General features: G+C 42.8%; 1 protein-coding gene across 3 annotated transcripts in view; it reads left to right on the top strand.

Annotated features, from left to right (window-relative positions):
- PARD3B (par-3 family cell polarity regulator beta) overlaps positions 1–22,996 on the top strand; it is a 1,834,390-nt gene that overhangs the window by 1,780,184 nt on the left and 31,210 nt on the right. The gene's annotated exons all lie outside the window — the stretch shown is intronic.

Genomic DNA, 22,996 nt, shown 5'->3' with positions numbered 1-22,996 from the left:
TTAGAGCCGAAGCCTATAAAACAAGGGGCTGGTACAAAAAAATCCCTGTGGGGAAGCAACAGCCAGTATGAGATAATATATTACTCTTTACAGGGTAAAAGTAGTGATTACAGTTACTCCATTACTGTAGGAGAAATGTAATCATTACAGTTACCATATTTTTCACTCTATAAGACGCACACTTGTAGAGGAGGAAAACCCAAGAAAAAAAAATTCCCACCGCCCTGCCCTGTAGCTCTTCTGGTGGTCTAGTGGTAGGCCGAGACAGGGTCTTATAGAGTGAAAAATCCATAGGCAGCGTAGGCACACACACACACCCGTAGGCAGCACTGGATAGGTGCATGGGCCTTGCAGTGACTGCAGTAAATTTTCCAGGTGTTCGGTTTCCCCGGATAAAAATAACAAAATAGAAAAGCCACCCAGACTCCCTAAGAGTCCTCAAAAAGAGGACATGACTGGGGAAACAAAGACATCTGGTACCTTAAACATGCCCACTTAAGATTTGGGCACACTGGAGATAAAACAACCAGAAAGACATCTAGAAAGTCTGTTTTGAGAATACTCACTTGGACGTTTTGACTAGTGATGGTTTAAGCTGTCTTTTGGATGTCAGTCTTTTTTGAAAATGAGCCCCATAGTTACTTTTTAAACATTTTCATTTGGGGATTTTTTTTTTTTTTTTTCAAGTAAAGCTTTGTAAGTCCTTTTTTCTTCCAATCTAATTTTTGAAACATCATTGTCAAGCTCAGTAAGGACTTCTTTTACAAAGCCACAGTAGTGAGTCGTGGCACAGCAAATGTGATGCAGCTTATAGGAATTGAATGAACTGGTCACATTTGCTGCATGGGATTTGCTACCGTGGCTTCGTAAAAGGGGCCCCAAGTAAGAAGCCTTTCAGATTCTATCTTAAAGAAATATAAGAAGGCTGTTTTGATTTTTTTTTTTTCTAGTTGTAGCTGTTCTAAAAATGCCATTGAAACTTCTAATTTCAGTTAGTGCGTTGAGCCTAAACAAAAACCACTTCTTGAATCTAATTATGTAAAACACAATAGCAAATCCTAACCCTGTGATCTTATTAATCTCAGAAATTTAAAATGCGAGTTACCAAGTCAGAAAACAGGTTTCATGTTATTATAGTCATAATTATAGTCCTTTAGAAGATCTGTCCTGTAAATTGAAAACTACTTCACATTTTGAGTAAACTATTGATGCTTTGTGGCCTCCTGAAGACAAGAGAGACATTCTTTCTGTTGAATGTTTGACAGCTGGGTATCTTTAGCACCTCTTCTAAGTGGTACATCCTAGACAGAGATTCACTTACTTTAACAGTAGGTGCTGAAGAAACCCAGCCGTTAGACAATGCAATTAGCCAATGCCGTCTGTTAATCAGTACAGTAAGAGTCAGCCCTTATAGTATGAGTTTCATGGTTTGCAGATTTCACTGCTTCCACTGTGATATGGCATTTTAACACCATTGAAGTCATTGGCAAAATGTTTATACAGTGACTGTGGAAAACACATTGATGGTTTACTTAAAAAATGTACAGTGGAACAGATCTGTTACTATACTTGCTATGCAAATACAATAAAATAATAATTCTGCTATTCACCTCTCATGGTATGACATCATACAGGTTACTCATTCTTCATGAGCTCAGATTTAGATTGTAAGGTTTTTGAGGCAGGGCACAGAGTGGCATTAATAATAGTTAATAGAAAGGAATTTGGAACAGTCTCTTGAGCAATGTAATCAAATGGACCTTTTAAAAAAATGTGTGGACTGTCACATTTTGGTGTAAAACAGAAACAGTTTATTATTTCTATAGTGCTACCAGATGCATGCAGAGCTGCACATTGTACACACATGAGATGGTCCCTGCTCAGAAGAGCTTACAATCTAAAAACAAAGTACAGTGGAACCTTGGTTTACGAGCATAATTCGTTCCAGAAGCATGCTCGTAAACCAAATTACTTGTATATCAAAGCGAGTTTCCCCATAGGAAGTAAGGGAAACTCGCTTGATTGGTTCCACCTCCCCCCCCCCCACCCGGCTACCGGCGCTGCTCCACCCCAGCCCACACCACTGAGACCACTGGTACGCTTCCACATTCCCCCCCCCCCCCGTGAACTGGCATGCCCCCCCCCCGCCCACAAACGTCTCTTGGAGACAGGTGGGAGCCAGAAGGACTTGAGCATGCACAGATGCTCAAGGCCCAGTCCGGCAAGAGGCAGGATCTTTGAGCACTGGCAACGGCACCTCCTGTGGGTTGGTGCTACCTTCCAGTGCCAGATGGGGGTAAACCTTCAGTTTGGGCGGGCGGGGTATGCCGGTTCGCATGGGGGAGGGGCGATACCGGTTCACGAGGGGGGGGCGATGCCGGTTCGTGGGCAGGGGGACTTGCAAATCAAGTCAATGCTCAGTTTGCGAGACAAAAGTTTGCTGAGTGTTTTGCCTGTCTTGCAAAACACTCACAAACTGCGGCAAACCGAGGTTTGACTATATAGAATACTATAGTATAAATAGGAACTAAGGCCTAGATTCTCTAAATGGCACTGATATTGGTGGCTGCCAATTATGTGTCAATAACGTGATGGTGCCATTTAGAAAATTGCACCTCTGGGAAACACTAAAATCAATAGCAACCTGGATGAAAGATCACAAACTGAAACTGAACCCAGATAAAACGAAATTCATCCTCCTAGAAAACAACAAAATACCAACCATAACTAACATTGAAATCAACGCAATCAACTACCCCATACAAAGCACCCTAAAACTGCTAGGAATAACTATCGACAGATGCTACACCATGCAACCGCAAATCAATAAAACAATACAAAAGTCATTCTTAGTCATGAGAAACTTAAGACAAGTTCGGAAATTCTTCGAGAAAACTCAATTCCAGCTCATAGTTCAGTCCTTAATACTAGGCCTACTTGACTACTGTAATATCCTCTACCTCCCATGCCCTACAACCATAACAAAACAACTACAAACGATTCAAAACACAGCACTAAGACTCATCTACTCTTTAAAGAAACATGATCACATTACAGAAGCATATCTCCAATCGCACTGGCTTCCGATCCCAGCAAGAATGCAATTTAAATTCTACTGCCTACTATTTAAGACTTTATACAGAGACAGTCCAAACTACCTGAATAACCGCCTCATCCACAACACCGCAACCAGACATAGGAAAACTCACACCCCATTCTCATACCCCCCCCCCAATTAAGGAGGTCAAACGAAAAAACTATATGATGGCCTCCTGGCCACTCAAGCAGCCAAACTAGATAACCAAATCGCCAATCTACTGAGGGCATCCCTCGACTACAAGACTTTTAGAAAAGAAATAAAGACCATACTCTTCAAGAAAACTCTGAAAAAAGAAATAATACCGCAAGTCTCAAACTCCACCTCTCACTAAAGCCAACTACCCCAAACAAATAACCTTACCCATTTCTTACTCCTTTTGAAAATGACCAATTTTTTTTTTTTTTTTGTAAGTTCTTGTTGTAATACATCTTGGATAATTCTTTTGTAATCCGCCTTGAACTGCAAGGTAATGGCAGAATAGAAATCCCTAATGTAATGTAATGTAATGTAAGATAGGTGCTGGAAATATTGGCCAAGGTTTTCAAGGAGACTGGAGAGTTAGAATATATAGAATGAACAGGCATCTCGGAGACCTGGAGAAAGGAGGACAATCATTGGGACACTGTGTTACCACGGTTTATTGCAATGATAGAGTAGATCAAATTGGAAGAGGGAGGGGTTGCGATATATGTTAAAGAAGAAATTGAATCAAACAATATTAATATTCTGCAAGACATAGCAGCATGACAACCTAACAGATAGTCCGTGTGTGAATGGAGCGAGTATTCAGCAACAAATGGATCTGGACTGGCCCTGCTACCCCCTCCCCCACGATTACCCCTTTGTAATATTCATTTGATGTCGGAATTAATTATTGACCAGACAGACAGACCAGACACATTCTCAGTGGGTATAAAACCAGGATGCAGTTTTGTTTATTGAGCAGAAACACTATATAGTTTACCAACAGTTTAGCCCCCAAGCTACAAGAAATGACACATTGCATTTGATCTGACCTCTACCCCGGGCCCCACCCTGACAGCTAGGGCCTGAGGTTGGCATGGACCCCCGTGCCATTTCAGGTCACCTGACCCTCCAGATACCACTCAGTGAGTTTTAAGATTCGATATCGATCATTACCTAATGAGCGCATCAAGTTTCAAGTTTTAGTTTAGTTTGATGAATCGCTTATTTAGTTTTACTAAGCGAGGTAAAAAATTGATAAAAGTATAAAGTATAAACATATATTTATAATATATAAACATTAATTTAAAATTTAAAATAATGGGTTAGATAAATAGACTTACAGACCGACTAATACACAAGGTAAGAGGGATCAGAACTACAATTCAGTGTTTTAAAGTACAGAGGAGAATCATATATGGAAAGAACAATAGGGAGGGAAAAGTGCAATGGAGATACCGTGAGCTGTGACTTATTACCCCAACTGAACCCCTTTATTACTGCCTTCACACCAGCTAGGGTTGTCAGGCGGGTGGGTGATGATATGCCTCTGATGGAAAGGGGAAACAACCTGTGTCCACCTTGTCCTATCCTGGTCAGAGGGATGCAGTAATGCCAATTGTAGATGCCTCTACCCCAAATCTGGAAAACCTTCAACCACTACATTCAGGTACACCTATTTCAACTTGGAACCAGTCTCGTGTCTCCACTAGAGACTGTGCTGGAACTTTGGACCCAGGGACCAGGCCATCAAGAGTTGTTGCTTGTGACGAAGACTCCATGTACGTTGTGTTCCTGCAGGAACAGGAGATCTAAAGACACTATTGTGCTTACAGAATTCGTTTTGAATATTGTTTTCTCCTCACTCCTTGCCCTTGTGAACAGGAGCCCTTCCCGGACACCTTTTAATAAAATGTTATTTGTTTCCACCATAACTTATGGTACAGTATGTCTTTTCGACTTATCCTATTGGGCTCTGTAGCCTGCCCTCATTCACAGTACCATGTATGCATGTAAATATTTGTCCTGTTCAAGGCATTACCATGATTCTGCTTCAACCCTGTAAATGCCTCCTCACATTTGTATGTTAATTGAATTGCATCCATCATTTATAGAATAGTGTTAAGCACTCAGCTAGCACCTACAGGCATAAGTGTGCACTTACTCCCATTAGTGCAAGTAGTCTATAAATTACATGTGCAATTGGTGAGTAAATTTAGGTGTCATGTATTAGGATAAAGGGGTTAATAAATAATGCATCTTGCCTTAAAGAACATATCTGGATTACATCTTTGGAAATTTGCAAAGCAGATTACTTTTTGTCTCGAGATTTATTTGCTGTTAAATGAAACATTGAGGAAAGCTTGCTTGAAAAGAGAATGTATCTAGATAAAAATAAGTAGAAATCTCAAGTGATTATTCCACCTGCTCGTAGCACTTTGTATTCCAAACAGGCAGCCACAGGAGCAATCTTTTTACCTTATGTAGTAATGAAAGTGAAATTAAAGGCAGAGATCAAGTAGAAAGTTTGGGATTGCAGTTACTAGGGAAAATGGCCTGACGGTGTGTCACTGATTCTGAGTTGCCAGTTCTAATGACCCTTTTGGCAGACTAGGATATCTCTTCTGAATTTTATTCTCTTTCCTTTACATTATGCATCTGTTATCAGTGCTCGTTCAAAAAATTATATATTAAACAGAAATAAAATTTTGATATGATTGTTAGTAGAGTGGTTGACCGATGAGGAGGCTAGCTACATATAACCCGAACTTGAATTAAATATGTTTGTTCGGGTGTAGCCACTAAGGCTTTTTCTCCAGATAGATTATATAAAATAGATACAGACTCTTTTCTTAAAATTTTTTTCTCTTTGAACCAAAGAGCAAGTTGGAAGGCTCAGTGAGAACGCTTTTGTTTTCGACTCCTCTTCGGGCTTGCTCTACCTTCCGCCCACCTACCTCAGACTACTCCGCCTCCCACCTTGCACCGGGAGCAGTGACCAGAGCACAAGGGGGTGGGAGCGAGCTCTGCCCCTCCCCCTGCATGTTGCACCCATACTCCTTCCCTACTGGACAGAACATAAGATCAACCACCTAATCTTAGATAACCACAGAAAAACCCCAAAGAACCGGTCACAGCACAGGATCAACAACATAATCTCAAAACCTCCCCCCTACCACCAATATGAAGAAAAACCAACAAACACTCACCCAGGTTATCTTACTGATAATCCTCCTTATTACCAACTGGAAGGCAGTAGCGAATAACATATCCACCCCTCCCACTAGCTCAATCTTGAACAATATCCAATACCACAACAGGAGAATTCTGACAATCAGAATCATTAACCACCATACCAGCAGTCAACACCCCATCTCCACAACATGGGAAAGAAGATCTACGCACCCCAAGACCAAACCTCAACATCTACCTAAAACATCTCACAACCATCAAACAGAAATCACAACACTAACATGTGCCTACCAAAACATCAGAACCTTAGGCCCAAAAATAGAACATATAAAAAACTGGATAAAAAATGAGAACCTAGACTGCCTCTTCCTTACAGAAACCTGGCTAACATCAGACACAGATCCCAGAATAATGGAAGTCTGCCCTCAGGGATACAAAATAACAGTGTCTTGCAGAGAGAAAAAAAGAGGAGGAGGACTTGCAATCATTTTCAAAAAATCCCTAACCCTAAACATTCTCAAAAAAACATCTACCCCACACATGGATCTTCTAGCACTAAAATAAGATATCTGAGAATTCCAAAACTTTGCCATCTCTCTGCTTTGCTTAGCTCTCTCTTAGGCAAAAATGTGTTTTGCACATGAGCTAACCATGCACAAAGCTTGCTGCAAGAGTCTTTAAATAAGTTTTTCTTTTTCTGAAAAATAAAAATCACACAGGCTCCTTTTTCTTTCAACTTGGAATCCTGCTATAACTTAGATTCCACTATGTAACTATTTTTTTTTCTGGGTAATAAGTGTTCTTTCTTAATTGCCTAGTGGATCCTGCCTCTGATATACAAGCCTTGATAGTCTAGTGCAGTGTTCTTCAATCTTTTTACACCTATGGACCAGCGAAAATAAAAGAATTATTTCGTGGACCGGCAAACTACTAAGACTGAAATAAAAAATCCCATCTCCGCCCTGTCCCCGCGAACTCGGTCCCTGCAAACCATTTGATCCTATCCGCACAAACCTCAAATAGTTATGATTTTATATTGAACGTATTTTATTAAAATATAAAAAGAAACAATATTCTGTACAATTGTCATTTTATAAGTACAAATAATACAGGGCAAGAATCAACAAAACCCCTGTCTCCCCTCCCCTTCACATATATCCCTTCTACTATCAAGAACACTGAATAAGCCAAATTATTACGAAATGGTACACAGAAATATCATGCTATCAAAATACCACAGTCACACATGGCAGGAATAGTGTTAGGGATGTGCAACTAGGGCAACAGGGCAACAGCCCCCTGGTCAGAGAGAGCCCTAAGCCAGCTAGAAGCTAAAGAAGCACTGCCTGGGCTTTGCAGTCCCCAGTTATGTCGAACACCAGCTTTAGCAGGATATGTATTTCAAATCTGATGTATTCTAATCACAAAATAGAAATAAAATTATTTTTTTTCTACCTTTTGTCATCTCTGGTTTCTGCTTTCATTGTCTTTTCACTCTCTTCCTTCCAGCATCTGCCCCTTCCATCCACTGTTTGCACTGTCCCCCTTCCATATGGTGTCTACCTTCTTTCTATTCCCCTCTCCCTTTTCCATCCAGCCTGCGCTCCCCTTTCCATTTTACATGATTCATTCCAGTTTCACTGCTCTCTTCATCATTTTTATCTCTCCTATAACAGATCTAGCATCTTTGTCCTTCTCTCCTTATTTCTCTGCTGACCCCCTTCTCAGCATCAATCTCTCTTTACCGTGTCCTTCTCATTCCTCTGTCTCTCCCCTTTCCCTCATCTGATCTCTCCTTTCTATCCTAACCCCTTCCCCTCCTCTAATCTCCTTGCCAGCTGTTTTCTTCCTATTTTCCTCCTCCCTTGTCCAGCAGTACCCCTTCTCTCCTTATCCAATAGTAACTCTCTTCCCTTTCCCTCCTTCCCTGTCCAGCAGTACCCCTTCCCTCCTCCCCATTATTCAATAGTAATTCTCTTCCCTTCTCTTTCCCTCCTCCTCCCCTGTCCAGGAGTACCCCTTTTCCTTTCCCTCCTTCCCTCTTCAGCAAATTTTTCCTCTCTCTAGCCTAGCGGCAGCTCTGTGTGCTTTTAACTTCACCACACAGCTGCCCCTAACAGTAGTTTAGATGCAGTTTCATCAGGCAGCCTAGGGGCCTTTGCTATGCCGGACCGTCTCGCGAAGCGGGCCAGCCTAGCATAGGTCTCGAGGCTGCCTGATGAAACTACGGCTAACTAGTGGCAGCTGTATGGCAAAGTTAAAAGAATACAGAGCTGCTGCTACTGGTCCGGGGGTGCAGAGACAAGATAAAGGCAGGAGGCATATACGGCAGGAGTCCCAGTGAAGGCAGGAGACATAAGAGTCCTGGCATACGCGATGGCAACAGGAAGTTGCAAGTCAGCTGATGGCAGCAATGGAGCCTCTCTTCCTGCCCAGTGTGCAGTGTGTGGAGGGGATCTGAATCCTGCGGACTGGTGGTTGAAGAACACTGGTCTAGTGAATCCCTCTTTCCCTGCTCTAGATACAAGCCTCTTCTCAAATAACAATGTAGGTTTTCCATATAGAGCAGTGGTCTGAAACTGAAACTCTCTGCAGGGCCATATTTTGGATTTGTAAGAACTTGGAGGACCTCAGAAAAAAATAGTTAATGTCTTATTAAAGAAATGACAATTTTGCATAAGGTAAAACTCTTTATAGTTTATAAATCTTTCTTTTTGGCTAAGTCTTAATAATAATACAGTGGTACCTCAGTTTACAAGTGCACCAGTTTGCGAGTGTTTTGCAAGACGAACAAAACATTCGCAAAATCGGCGCCTCGGAAATCGAGCGTGCCTCGATTTCCGAGCACACCCCCCCCCCCCCCCCCCGCGATCCGGCATCCCCTGCTCACGTCGCACCCCCTCTGCCACGATCCGGTATGCCCTAGGCACCCACCCACCCACCCGATCATATTCCTTACCCCCCATTTGGCACCGGCACCAACGCACAGGACATGTCAGTGCCGGTGCCCGAAGATCTGCCTTCTTCTTCACGCTGGGCCTTGAGAGAGAACGGGAACCCGAAGGCCTTGAGCATGCGCAGATGCTCAAGGCCCAGCGCGAAGAAGAAGGCAGATCTTCAGGCACCGGCATGTCCTGTGCGTTGGTGCCGGTGCCAAATGGGGGTAAGGAATGTGATCAGGTGGGTGGGTGGGTGCCTGGGGCATGCCGGATCACGGCGGGAGAGGTACGACGTGAGCGGGGGGGGGTGCCGGATAACCGGGGGGGGGGGGCACCATGAGCAGGGGGATGGTGGATCACGTGGGGGGGGTGAAATGAGCGGGGGGGATTGGCAGATCACGTGGGGGGGCCTTCATGAGCGGGGGGGGAGCAATGCCGGTTCTTCAGGGGGTATAGCAGCGCCGCTGGCCTCGGGGAATGGGGGTGGGTGGGAACGAATCAAGCGAGTTTCCCTTAGTTCCTATGGGGAAACTCGCTTTGATATATGAGTATTTTGGTTTACAAGCATACTTCTGGAACGAATTATGCTTGTAAACCAAGATTCCACTGTATTGTAATTTATAGCTGAAGAGACATATGATCAAGAAACTATTTAATTTTACTTTTGTGATTATGATAAACATACCGAGGGCCTCAAAACAGTACCTGGCAGGCCACGAGTTTGAGACCACTGATATAGAGCATTCTTCTTTTTGTTCTATCCTGCCTCTCTTCTCTTCCTGATATATATCCCCTCCCCCCAAAAAAGATGTTTTTATCTTTATGTATCTTCTCTTTCCTTTCTACACCCTTGTACCTTTTTCTGATTGTCTTATGGTTTAACTTCACCCTCTCAATTTTTTTGACATTGTAAACCACTTAGATGTCTTTATGAATTAGCGGTATATCAAAATTGAATGAACCCCCAACACCTGACACACAAGCCCTGATATTTAGTGGACCCCTCCTACCAGGAATCTTGGGTCATGTGGTATAAAGTGCTGTGCTTCTCCTCAGATGACCCTCAACCTGAGCTGTATGCCTCCTCAGACTTGGCGTTACAGTCCTGCCATTGTCCTCGGACATTAAATCTTGGGTGCTCTTCTCTATATTGGTGAAGAATAAATAATGAATCCCAATTTCCATGGGTTTAAATATTGTATGTGCTGATCTCCTAAGAAAGACTTTGCACAGGGTTAACTTGTGTGCAAAACCTCTTTCTGCATTGTGCACTCGAGCCATGCTGACCCTGTGCAAAGCCTTGTTGTACTTTACTGTATCGGCCCTTCAGCGCTTAAATCTCATAAACCAGAGTCACTCATTTGAAAAATATTCAGTGAATGAATAGCAGAAGGTGAATTGTGATATTGTCATCATGAAATGGTGAGATCTCTTGCAATAAATTTTGATCTCAGGTTTATAAAGCTGAATTATTTCTAAAATCCAAATCCAAAACATCAGCTAAGCTTGTCAATGTTAAATATTGAAAACCTAAAAGCAGTAGAACATAATTGGAAGCATCAAAAGTATACATTTTATTTTAAAGGAAATAACAACATAAGAATAGCCTTACTGGTTCAGACCAATGGTCAATCAAGCCCAGTAGCCAGATCTCACGGTGGCCAATCCAGGTCACTAGTACTTGGCCAAAACCTAAGGTGTAGCAATATTCCATGTTACCAATACAGGGCAAAACACAAAAGACCCCCCCTCTCATCAATACTGGGCAAGTTTCTCAAATAATATCATCATATAACATTTAAAGGCTTTTAAATATTTAAATGTGCTCATAAGCTGTTCAGCAAGGCACCTCAGCAGCGGTACAATGTCGCTGGAAAGGTGCTTGAATTTTAATCATAACACATTGCATGGAGCAAGGATTCTCGCTTCTATTGGAGTGGCAAATGTTATGGCTCTACAAAAGCTGTTTAACAGTAGACCACTTATCTGAAAAGGTCAGGTCACAGCTCCAACACAGTCTGTGTTTCACTACGCTACATCAGGAAGCCGGAAGGATAAGCTTTTTATATTGATTTTATTTGCAGTGAGCAGTGCTTAAGTCCTTTGGTCTACACACTTGAAAAAAAGATGCCCTGGGGGTGTGTAGACGAAAGGACTAAGGCACTGCACACTGCAAATAAAATCAATATGAAAAGCTTATCCTTCAGGCTTCCTGATGTAGCATAGCGAAACATAGAGGGGCTCATAATCGAAAGAGAAAAACATCCAAAAACCGGCCTAAGACGGCACTTGGACAAACATTTCTCAAAAACGTCCAAGCGCCGAGAATAAAATCGGGTTTTGGACGTATTTAAAAATGACCTAGGCCTTCATAGTACCGCTTAACGTCCAAAGCTAAATGGGGCGTTTCAGGAGGCGTGTTGAGGGCAGGAGTTGGGCGGGACATGGGCCGGCTTAGAATTAGTCGTATAGCATGTATAACCGAAAGTTTTACAACAGAGCCTAGACAGAACTTGGATGTTGTGATTTAGACCATGTAAAACATGGTCTAAGTCACAAAAACCCACCTAAACTCACCAGATAAGTACTGCAAACACATAACACATAACTACGCCAGTGATCACCAACCCCCCCCCCCACCCCCATAAAAATTTTATTCACAACTTTAAATTTCAGCCTCCAGACCATCATCACCTGGCCGCCTGGCATTGGAAAGCCTAGTTGTCCAGCCGAGGCAGCTTAAGTCGTCTTGGGGGTGGGTTAGGGACCCATAGAGAGGAGGACCTGTAATCACTGCATCGATATTACTATTGCCAACCTGTGGCTATGTCTTAAGGGTAGACTGGAAGGGGCTGTTTGAATTATAATGCAAAATTTATCGTATTGCATTCAGAACTGGCAAATTGCAGTAGTGGCAAGAAAAACCAGGAGAGTCGCCTCCACCATCTAGCGAACAAGCAAACAGTGGAGACTTTCAAAACACAAGTGTACCCCCCATTGATTTTCTGGGGAGGACATGGCCACTATTGCAATTTGTGCAGTGGCTTGACACGCACGTGTTTTGGCCTGACTCAGGAGCCTTGTTTTAGCACAATATATTTTGCAGAATGCAGTGTTATCACAAGTGAGAACAACTTCTCGAAGGACACTAATTCTTCCCCGCCTGTGCTGGGGTAAGGCTCCTGAGGCAGGCCAGTTAGGCCGAAACACACACGGATTGCAATGGTGGCCATGTCCTCTTTAGAAAATCAATGGGGAGGGGGGTAATTTTATAAGAGGGTGCTTATAAAAATTGTCAAAGGAAACATTTTTTGGCAATTTGGAACCCCTGAATACAGTCTTTTAATCCAGGAATGAGGAGTCTCATTTTAAATAATTTGCAAATATGATGTTTGGGGAGCTGGGTATGTTAGCATTACTAACATTTTCAGATGTGACATGGACAAGAGGTCATAGCCTGAAACTGAGCGGCAGCAGGTTCAGGACTAACATCGGAAAATTCTGTTTCGTACAACGAGTGGTGGGCACTTGGAATGCTCTCCCGGAAGAGGTTGTGATGGAGACTACTGTTCTGGGTTTCAAACGCAAGTTGGATTCATACCTTCTTGCTAATCATATTGAGGGATATGGGAAAACCGGGTCTCCATAAAGGAGTACCTAAATGGGCCTCCACGTGTGCGGATCGCCGGACTAGATGGACCTAGGTCTGATCCGGAGAAGGCATTTCTTATGTTCTTATGATACTTAAACATGTGCACTCCCCTATATACCCCCAAACCCTTTTTTACTGGCATATAAGGGCTATTGGGGTGGTAGAGAAGTGGGTCTAGGTGATTCTGGAGGTGGTTTGGGGGGGCTCACCGTGACCTGTAAGGGAGCTGTAGGGAGGAGAAGCCATGGCACCCTTTTTGTGAAGTTCACAGCAGTGCCCTGTAAGGTACCCCACTATTTAGGTGGCATGTTTGGGTGTTCAATCCATCACTTTGCAGACCTCTCCCGCATCCAACAGGGCTTGTTCTAGGCGTTTTGGACTTGGATGGAAAGTTGGACGGAAATGTGGTATAAAGATGGACGATTTAGCGGCTTGGACGATCAGATCGGCAGGACGTATAATTAGACAATATTCGAAAGTAAAAAAAAGTTGGACGTCTTTTTCGAAAATATGTCTTAGGCTCTTTTTAACTTTGGGTAACTTGCGAGATGAACGTAAACGGACTTAGACGTCTCTTTCGATTATGCCCCTCAGACTGTGTTGGATCCGTGAACTGACCTTTTCAGATAAGTGGTCTACTGTTAAACAGCTTTTGTAGAGCCATAACATTTGCCACTCCAGTAGAAGCGAGAATCCTTGCTTCATGCAATGTGTTATGATTAAAATTCAAGCATCTTTCCAGCGACATTGTACCGCTGCTGTAGCACCTTGCTGAAGAGCTTATGAGCACATTTAAATATTTAAAAGCCTTTAAATGTTATATGATGATATTATTTGAGAGACATGCCCAGTATTGATGAGAGGGGGGACTTTTGTGTTTTGTTCTATTTTGAAAGTAATGCCCCTTGAAGTAGACTGTAATTTAAAATCCCCGGTCTGTTTGGATCAAACCAATACAGGGCAAGCAGTGGCTTCCCCCGTGTCTTTCTCAATAACAGACTATATCTGAAAATTGTAGTGTTCAACAATTATTCCCACTATACAGAGTACAATATTTTAGTCTAGTAACCAGGCGAGGGAGAAATCATTGTTTATTTTCTACATTGAATAACAATTAAATGGTGATTGCTGTTATAACAGTGGTCTTTTTAATTGTTATAGTATCATCTAAAGAGATGTTATTTTATTCATTATGATTTATTTACTGCCTTTTTGAAGAAATTCGCCCAGGGCGGTATTAATTCTTCTATCCGTGTGCAATTGGAGGCAGGCCGCCCGATTTGCCAACCATCTGCATGCAAATGGGGGCGATCGGAGGCCCGCCCCCAAACGACTGCTTGGATCACTAAAGCCCTGACAGTAGTGACAGGAGAAACAGCCTCCTGTCACTATTGTCAGGACGTCTGCTGGCTTTTAAAATTTTTTTTAAATCGGGCAGATATTTTGCGTGTTTTGCAACACATTAAAACATTAAACCCCCTTCCCTCTCCCAACAAGTGCCCCTTCCCCTCTCTGAACCCCAAACCAAAAAACCGACCCGATGCAAGGGTCCCACTCCCCACCGCCCCCCCGACTGGCCCACCCATGACCGTGCCTGATCATACCACCAGGCCCAACCAGGGGTGGGCCAGTCAGGGTGGTGCAGTGGGCTGGTCAGAGGGGAAAGGGAGCGGTGGTAGGAGGGAGGCCTACAGAGCAGGAGGGACTGAGCACCCTCCTGCTCCCAACTTTTACGTATAGTGGGTGAGCCATTTATGACTCTCCTGCTCTCTGCCGCCCTTCTCCGCAGTGCAGCCCCACTTTAAAACCACAGACTCGCACTGCGAGGAAGTTTGGCAGAGCCAGTAGTCAGGGCAGTTTTAGAGAGCAGGAGAGTCGGGGGAGCTAAGAGAGTTGGGGTAGGCAGAGAGAACAGGGGAGCCAGAGAGAAGAGTCGGGGCAAAGCTGTTTTTTACACAAGTAACTGGTCCTCACCAGTCGCTTGTTCTTGATCGGCCAGTCAGTCGGTGTGTAGGAAAAAAAAGTGAATCGCGTCCTTCCTGCTTTGCATGAGATTCCCCTCATTTGCATGCATGGATCGGGATGGGATTGCTACATAGGTTAGTGAATCGGGTCGGAGGGAAAACGGGTCACAAAGGGGTCGCAAACCGATCGGTACACGATCAGTTTGCTTAGTGAATCTAGCCCATAGTATGCTACTTCCAATGTCAACACAACACCCATTAAAACATCTTAGCAGACAGCATAGGGGGTAAGCAGAGGTGGAACACACAGATAAGATAGAATAACAAGAGTTTGATAAGTATGACTAACTAAAGGAAAAAATTGCACATGGAGTCATAAATCAATCTTGTGACTTTCAGATAAGTTTGACTTCATCCAAGGCTAATTTTGAGTATAAGTGGTGAGACATGCAGAGACAAAACAGACACTTTTGCCAAAAGAGGTTTTGCACTGACTGCTAGTGAAAAAGGAGGCAATTTTGAATCATTATATCAAACACTTTACTCCTAGATTATTTAATTATTCAACATAGCTACCTAAGGAGCCCCTAAGAAAAGTGCAGACTAAATTTTTGAGAATTTACTTTGCTAGACATCCCAGTGTTATCGCATCTGTATTCATTGCATATTAGAAGAACTACTGGTAATGCCAGACGATAATTTTACTTAAGAATTTGACTGCTAAACTTTATGACTATCCTATAATTTTTATCTACCATAGAGCCTGTGGCTTTTGAATAAATTGACATTTTGGAACCCTCACCAAAAATTGGACTGAATTCACTCTTGTCCGGATTTGGGGTCAAGTTGATAAAGATGTCATAAGTGGCCATTCTCCCTAGAGGTCTATATCTGAATACTGATTTTTCTTAGATTATATAATAAATTAACCCACTATAATTATTCTACTGATTTTTCTTGCCAGATAGAGGACTGCCTCTGTCCATTAACAGAATCACTTTGGGACAAATCCACTAAAAGTACTACTTGGCCATTTGTTTAGGGACCCAATAATGCAGGCAGCGATTACCGTACAGCCCACCAACCTGACAGTCACATAACTGATGTTTTTACGTAGGAGTAGCGGCCTGGTGGTTAGAGCTGTTGCCTCCAAGCCCAGTACCACTCCTTGTGACCATGGGCAAGTCACTTAGGCCCAGATTCACTAAAGATAGCGACTCAATCGCTATTGGCTGATTCTGTGGCCGATTTTAAAACAGCGATTGATTCACTATCAAGTTTGCATGCAAATGATTTTCACGGAGGTGCAAATCATTTGCATGCAAACTCACCGACTCAATCGCTCAGTGAGGCACCTGAGCCAATCAGGGATTTCCTTAGGCTCCTCCCTAAGGAAGTCTCTGATTGGCTTAGGTGCCTCGGGCTCCTCCCAAGTGAGAAGCCTGAGGCGTCTGAGCTAATCAGGGCCTTAGGCCCCTTCCCGTACAACACATGATGCACTGGGGAGGGGCCTAAGGTCCGCATTGCACAGGAGGAGACCAGAGAAGCAGGAAGGTCTGACTGGGCACCCCTCCTGCTCTCAATGTAAAGCTACGGGGATGATGACAGGGGGAGTCAATGGCAGGAAGGAGTGGGCATCCCTCCTGCCGAGTTTTTTTGAAGGGGAGGTATTTGTGGGCAGGAGGGAGTGAGTTTCCCTCCTGCCATCTTTTTGGGGTTCGGGTGGTTTGCTGTGATTGGGGGGAGGGAAGGGCATGCGATTGTCATCGGGAAGGGCCTTCGGTGGTGGTAGGTGATTTTTTTTTGGGGGGGACAGATATTTGGCATATGTAATACACACAAAATATCTGTGCCATTTAAAAAAAAAACATCCGGCAGACCTTTCGGTAACACAGTTATTCAAACTATACTGTCTATTATTCAAAGCAATAAATGACACAGCCCCCAATTACCTAAACAACCGCCTGTACCAAAACGCCACCACTAGGCAAAGAAGAACTAAGACCCCTTTTACTTACCCCCCACTCAAAGGCACCCAGCGCAAGAAGATATTTGACAGTCTGCTGGCGACGCATGCAGCGAAACTGGACCACACTATCTCCAACCTGCTGATAACAACAAACGACTACAAATATTTTCGCAAAGAAATCAAAACCCACCTATTCAAAAAATTTATACAGATGGCTTAACCCCAACCGGACCCCCCTCAACGCAACTCCCCTCTCCTCCCCCCTTCACCAGTTCCCTTCTCTTTAGCATCAAGCATGTCAACTGCTTCCCTAACGGTATATATACTGGATCTGCACTATTTCCTATTTGTACAGCATCTTGTAGCTCTTGAAATATACAGCTCCATTATTCTTGTAACTTCTCCTGGAAATGACCAGAATTCTCTCTGTAATTATCCTGGAAATGTCGTTGTCTCTTTTGTAATCCGGCCAGAACTGCAAGGTTGAGGCGGAATAGAAATCAGTAATGTAATGTAATGATTTGGCAAGAAAAATAATTGATTTATTTCTTGAAGATTTGAGTGAAAGCAGAGGTGATTTCTCATGTGAGAATTCAGGTGATTTGAAGGTGGTTTATCTTTCTTATGGTTATGTGGATACAGAAGTGATACCTCCTTAAGAGATTAAAGTGGATCCAGAGGTGATTTCTCTCTGGGGACAGGTATTACAAGGAGCAGAAGACTACAGTACAGGGACAAAATGGCTGTGCTTGAGTTCTGAGGTTGTGGGTTCAAACCCACGCTGCTCCTTGTGACCCTGGGCAAGTCACTTAATCTTCCAGATACATTAAGTAGATTGTGAGCCCACCGGGACAGATAGGGAAAATGCTTGAATGTAAACCGCTTTGAATGTGGTTGTATAACTACAAAAAGGCGGTATACAAGTCCCAATCCCTTATCCCCTTATCTGTGTGCAGCTCTACTAGGCTTCCCTATACAAGATGCTGCTGTTTTAGAGACAGATATGTACCTTATTGTTATCATTTTTGTGTGGTAGAAGGGGGTCAGTGAGCACTGGGGGGTGTGGGGGTGTCTTACCTTGAAGCATGCAGTGATCATCTGGTCAGTTTGGGCACCTTTGTGGCACTTAGACCCTTCTAAAACAAGTCTAGTTCTAAACGTATAAGTTCCATCCAGGATGTCTTGCAAAATGTTTATCGCTGCAAAATGTCCAAATCTAACCCACCCTTGAGACTGCCCAAAGCCTGCCCATCTCGTGCTCAGAATGTACAGAGGCTGGAACACCTTGCTAGACGTAAAGAAAAACGATTTCAATTATTGGCACTTGGACGTCCTGTCGATTTATGTTTTTTGATTATGGGCCCCCAAATCATAATGCTATAATAAAAATGGCCCCAAAATCAAAAGACTATAATAAAAATTGTCTAAGAAAAACAAAGGATTTAAATTTTATCAAAGCCATTATTAGCCGGCCCTATCTCATTATAAGCCCTGCGAGATCTCCTATGCTTATGAAGAAAACAATTTATTTAGGAACTTTATCCATTAAAGAAGTTCTCAAAATATAGTGTATCAAAAAAAAAATATTGCTTACCTTGCCAGGAGATTAAGCACCTAAGGGGGAACCTTAAAAAAAATGGACCCACAGTCAACAAAACTTTTGCTTTCAGCTGAAGAAGTAATTTCCTCCTTAAATGCTTGGCACGAGCCACATCAGAAAGCATTTGAATTCTTTGACCACAAAAGAAATGTTCTTTTTTTCTTAAAATATAATTTCAGTACCTTGGTTTAATCACTCTCTAAACTGAACCTAACAAGAAGGGGAGCCTTAATCGAAATATTTAAGGACAGTAAGTTCAAGAGGATCATAGACTCCTTGTCATGTACAACATGAGTTCTATGAGGAATATAATAATATTGAGAAACAATCACATCTACCTTTATAAACAGCACCTCTTTGAAATATTTTGAAAACGATATGGCTCTGAAGAAAGCAATCTGCTCTGAGGAAAATTCAATGTTTTTAGATGTGCATTGCAAAGTGATAGCACCTATTGCTCTTCCTGGCTATATGCATAGGCGCACAAACATATTGGTACAAAGAGACAGACACACATACATGTCTCATAAAGCCTCTTGTCACCCTAAAATATAGACTTTGCCAAGTCTTTTCACACACAACATAAGAATATAAGAATTGCCATACTGGGACAGACTGAAGGTCCCTGAAGCCCAGCATCCTGTTTCCAATAGTGGCCAACCCAGGTCCCAGGTACTTAGCTAGATCCCTAGTATTAAAACAGATTTTATGCTGCTTATCCTAGGAATAAGCAGTGGATTTTCCCAAGCCATCTCAATAATGGCCTATGGACTTCTCTTTTAGGAAATTAGCTAAACTTTTTTTTTAAACCCTGCTAAGCTAACCGATTTTACCACATACTCTGGCAATGAATTCCAGAGTCTAACTACATGTGTGAAGAAATATTTTCTCCAATATTTTTTAAATCTACTCCTTATAGCCTCTTTTACAAAGCCGCACGGCAACAGCCCCGAAGCCCTTTAAATCTCTATGGGCTTCGGGGCCATTAGCACAGTGCAGCCGCTAGTGCAGCTTTGTAAAAGAGGCCGTTAGTAACTTCATTACATGCCCCCTTGTCCTAGCATGAGTTTTTCAAATGGAGGAAGGAGAAATGTACATTTTTCCACGTTACAAGTGTGCACTTTTCAATTTGTGTGGTTTGTAGTCAGTTTTATTTATGAGCAGAATTTGATCTATTGATTGTTAACATAATTTAGTCTATTAAATTATCTTTAAAAGAGAATCCTGCTGCTATTATAGAGATAGAAAACTATTGTAATTAAAGAAAACAATTGAATGCCTAGTTTACTCCTCATCAAGCTGCCTAACAGTTAGTTACAGCCTGATAACATGTGTTTACGTTGAGGGGGGTTGCACTTTTAACAAGGGAATGCATGAGATAATTCAGAGAGGTTTATCTGTCAGGGGACTGTTCACTCTACAGAGGCTAGAGATAATCTCTACTTTTAAGTGTCAAGATACATTGTACTTCAGTCATTGTGAGATATCAGAAATGCTTCTCATTGTGGACTAAAGCATTTAGTAGGTTTTCTGTAACGGTTTGTTCTCTTTTAAAGTTGTTACTAGTCTTAAAAAGAAAAGTTACCTTAACAGATGGGAATGGCAAATCAGGAGGAGTATTCAAAACTGCCTCTCCCAACAGTGCAGTCAACAAATTGAGAAGCAATGGAGGAGGGGCTCATCAGTCACTTGACATATGGAAAATCCTGCAGAAGAAACCATAAGATTCCCCTTTACCTTTCTGTGTTAGACACTGCAGTTGGGGCCAGTTTCTTATAAAGGCGGCGTTAAGTGTCCTAATGCTGCCTAACTTAATTGTGTTAGTTGGTTCAATTGGCGCAGTAATTGACTGTGCTGATTAAAAAACCAATTAAAATGCCATTCACCTCCAATGCCAGCACAATTCTCTCATCTACAGAGGTGCCTTACAGCGTCTAAGGCCACTATGGGCATGGTTGATGGTGGAAGTGGCCTTAGGCGCTGTTAGGTGCCTCCTTAGATGCGATTCTCATGAAAGGTAGGCGCTGGAAATGTAGCCCTATAAAACTCTGGCCTACATTTCTGGCACCTATGTTTCACGTAGCAAACAGCACCATTGCATGATTCACACGCAAACGTTGACATATATGAAGGCAGCGCCCAGTAATGGCAGAATCCAGCCCTTATTGCCGCCTTCCTGAAATGTCACACAAGAAAGACTGAAATATGTATTAAGGGAGTCATTTGTAATCCTTTTCCACATGTAAAGCCTGTTATAATTGAAGAAAAGGGCTTATTATAACATTATACAGCTGCATACACGTGTAAAAGATATGCACATGGAAACTATGCTTACTGTTACTTGATTATGTAGAGGTGTAGAATACATACACATCAATTTCAGAGCAGGTGAAAATCTGTGCAGTTGCTTTTCCATACTGTTAGAGCTGATTCTGGTGGCTATTTTATAAAAAGCACAAAAATGCGTATGTTACATTTATAAAATAGGTGCCTTTTTGAACCTCTTTCTCTCTCTCACACACACACAAACACAAACTCTCTCACACACAAACACAACCTCTCTCTCTCTCTCTCACGCACACACACAAACACAACCTCTCTCTCACACACACACACAAACACAACCTCTCTCTCTCACACACACACACAAACACAACCTCTCTCTCTCTCTCACGCACACACACAAACACAACCTCTCTCTCTCTCACACACACACACAAACACAACCTCTCTCTCTCTCATACACACACACAAACACAACCTCTCTCTCACACACACACACACACACAAACACAACCTCTCTCTCTCTCTCACACACACACAAACACAACCTCTCTCTCTCACACACACACACACACACACAAACACAACCTCTCTCTCTCTCACACACACACAAACACAACCTCTCTCTCTCTCTCTCACGCACACACACACACACAAACACAACCTCTCTCTCACACACACACACAAACACAACCTCTCTCTCTCACACACACACACAAACACAACCTCTCTCTCTCTCTCACGCACACACACAAACACAACCTCTCTCTCTCACACACACACACACAAACACAACCTCTCTCTCTCTCATACACACACACAAACACAACCTCTCTCTCACACACACACACACACAAACACAACCTCTCTCTCTCTCACACACACACACAAACACAACCTCTCTCTCTCACACACACACACAAACACAACCTCTCTCTCTCTCTCACGCACACACACAAACACAACCTCTCTCTCTCTCACACACACACACAAACACAACCTCTCTCTCTCTCATACACACACACAAACACAACCTCTCTCTCACACACACACACACACACAAACACAACCTCTCTCTCTCTCTCACACACACACAAACACAACCTCTCTCTCTCACACACACACACACACACACAAACACAACCTCTCTCTCTCTCACACACACACACAAACACAACCTCTCTCTCTCTCACACACACACATAAACACAACCTCTCTCTCTCTCTCACACACACACAAACACAACCTCTCTCTCTCACACACACACAAACACAATCTCTCTCTCTCTCTCTCTCACACACACACACACACACAAACATAACCTCTCTCTCACGCACGCACACACACACACAAACACAATCTCTCTCTCTCTCTCTCTCTCTCTCACACACACACACATAACCTCTCTCTCACGCACGCACACACACACACAAACACAACCTCTCTCTCTGACACACACACACACAAACACAACCTCTCTCTCTCTCTCACGCACACACACACACACAAACACAACCTCTCTCTCACACACACACACAAACACAACCTCTCTCTCTCTCACACACACACACAAACACAACCTCTCTCTCTCACACACACACACACACACAAACACAACCTCTCTCTCTCTCTCACACACACACAAACACAACCTCTCTCTCTCACACAAACACAATCTCTCTCTCTCTCTCTCTCACACACACACACACACACACAAACATAACCTCTCTCTCACGCACGCACACACACACACACACACAAACACAATCTCTCTCTCTCTCTCTCTCACACACACACACACACACACAAACATAACCTCTCTCTCACGCACGCACACACACACACACACACAAACACAATCTCTCTCTCTGACACACACACACACAAACACAACCTCTCTCTCTCTCACACACACATAAACACAATCTCTCTCTCTCTCTCACACACACACACAAACATAACCTCTCTCTCACGCACGCACACACACACAAACACAATCTCTCTCTCTCTCTCTCACACACACACACACACACAAACATATAAATAGATAGTAGTTTGTCTATGAAATTTCAGGTCTCAAAGATTGTTTCTATGGTTTTCCATAGATTCAAACTTATTAGACACCTATTTGAGTTGCTAACTTTTGAGAACTTTCATCAGGTGCTACATGCAATGAAATTTCCCTGTAATGGCATGTTAATAGGTTTACCAAAGAAATATCTTACCCTCATCCCTTTTTTTACAAAGCTGCATTAGGCTTTTTTATTGCCAGTCATGGCAATATTAGCTCTGACGCTCATAGGAATTCTATGAGCATTGACGTAGAGAATGAC

The sequence above is a fragment of the Geotrypetes seraphini genome, chromosome 5 (assembly GCF_902459505.1).
Source record: "Geotrypetes seraphini chromosome 5, aGeoSer1.1, whole genome shotgun sequence".
Taxonomy (NCBI): Eukaryota; Metazoa; Chordata; class Amphibia; order Gymnophiona; family Dermophiidae; genus Geotrypetes; species Geotrypetes seraphini.
The sequence above is the reverse complement of the archived record's forward strand: the minus strand, read 5'-3'. Positions and strand labels throughout refer to the sequence as shown.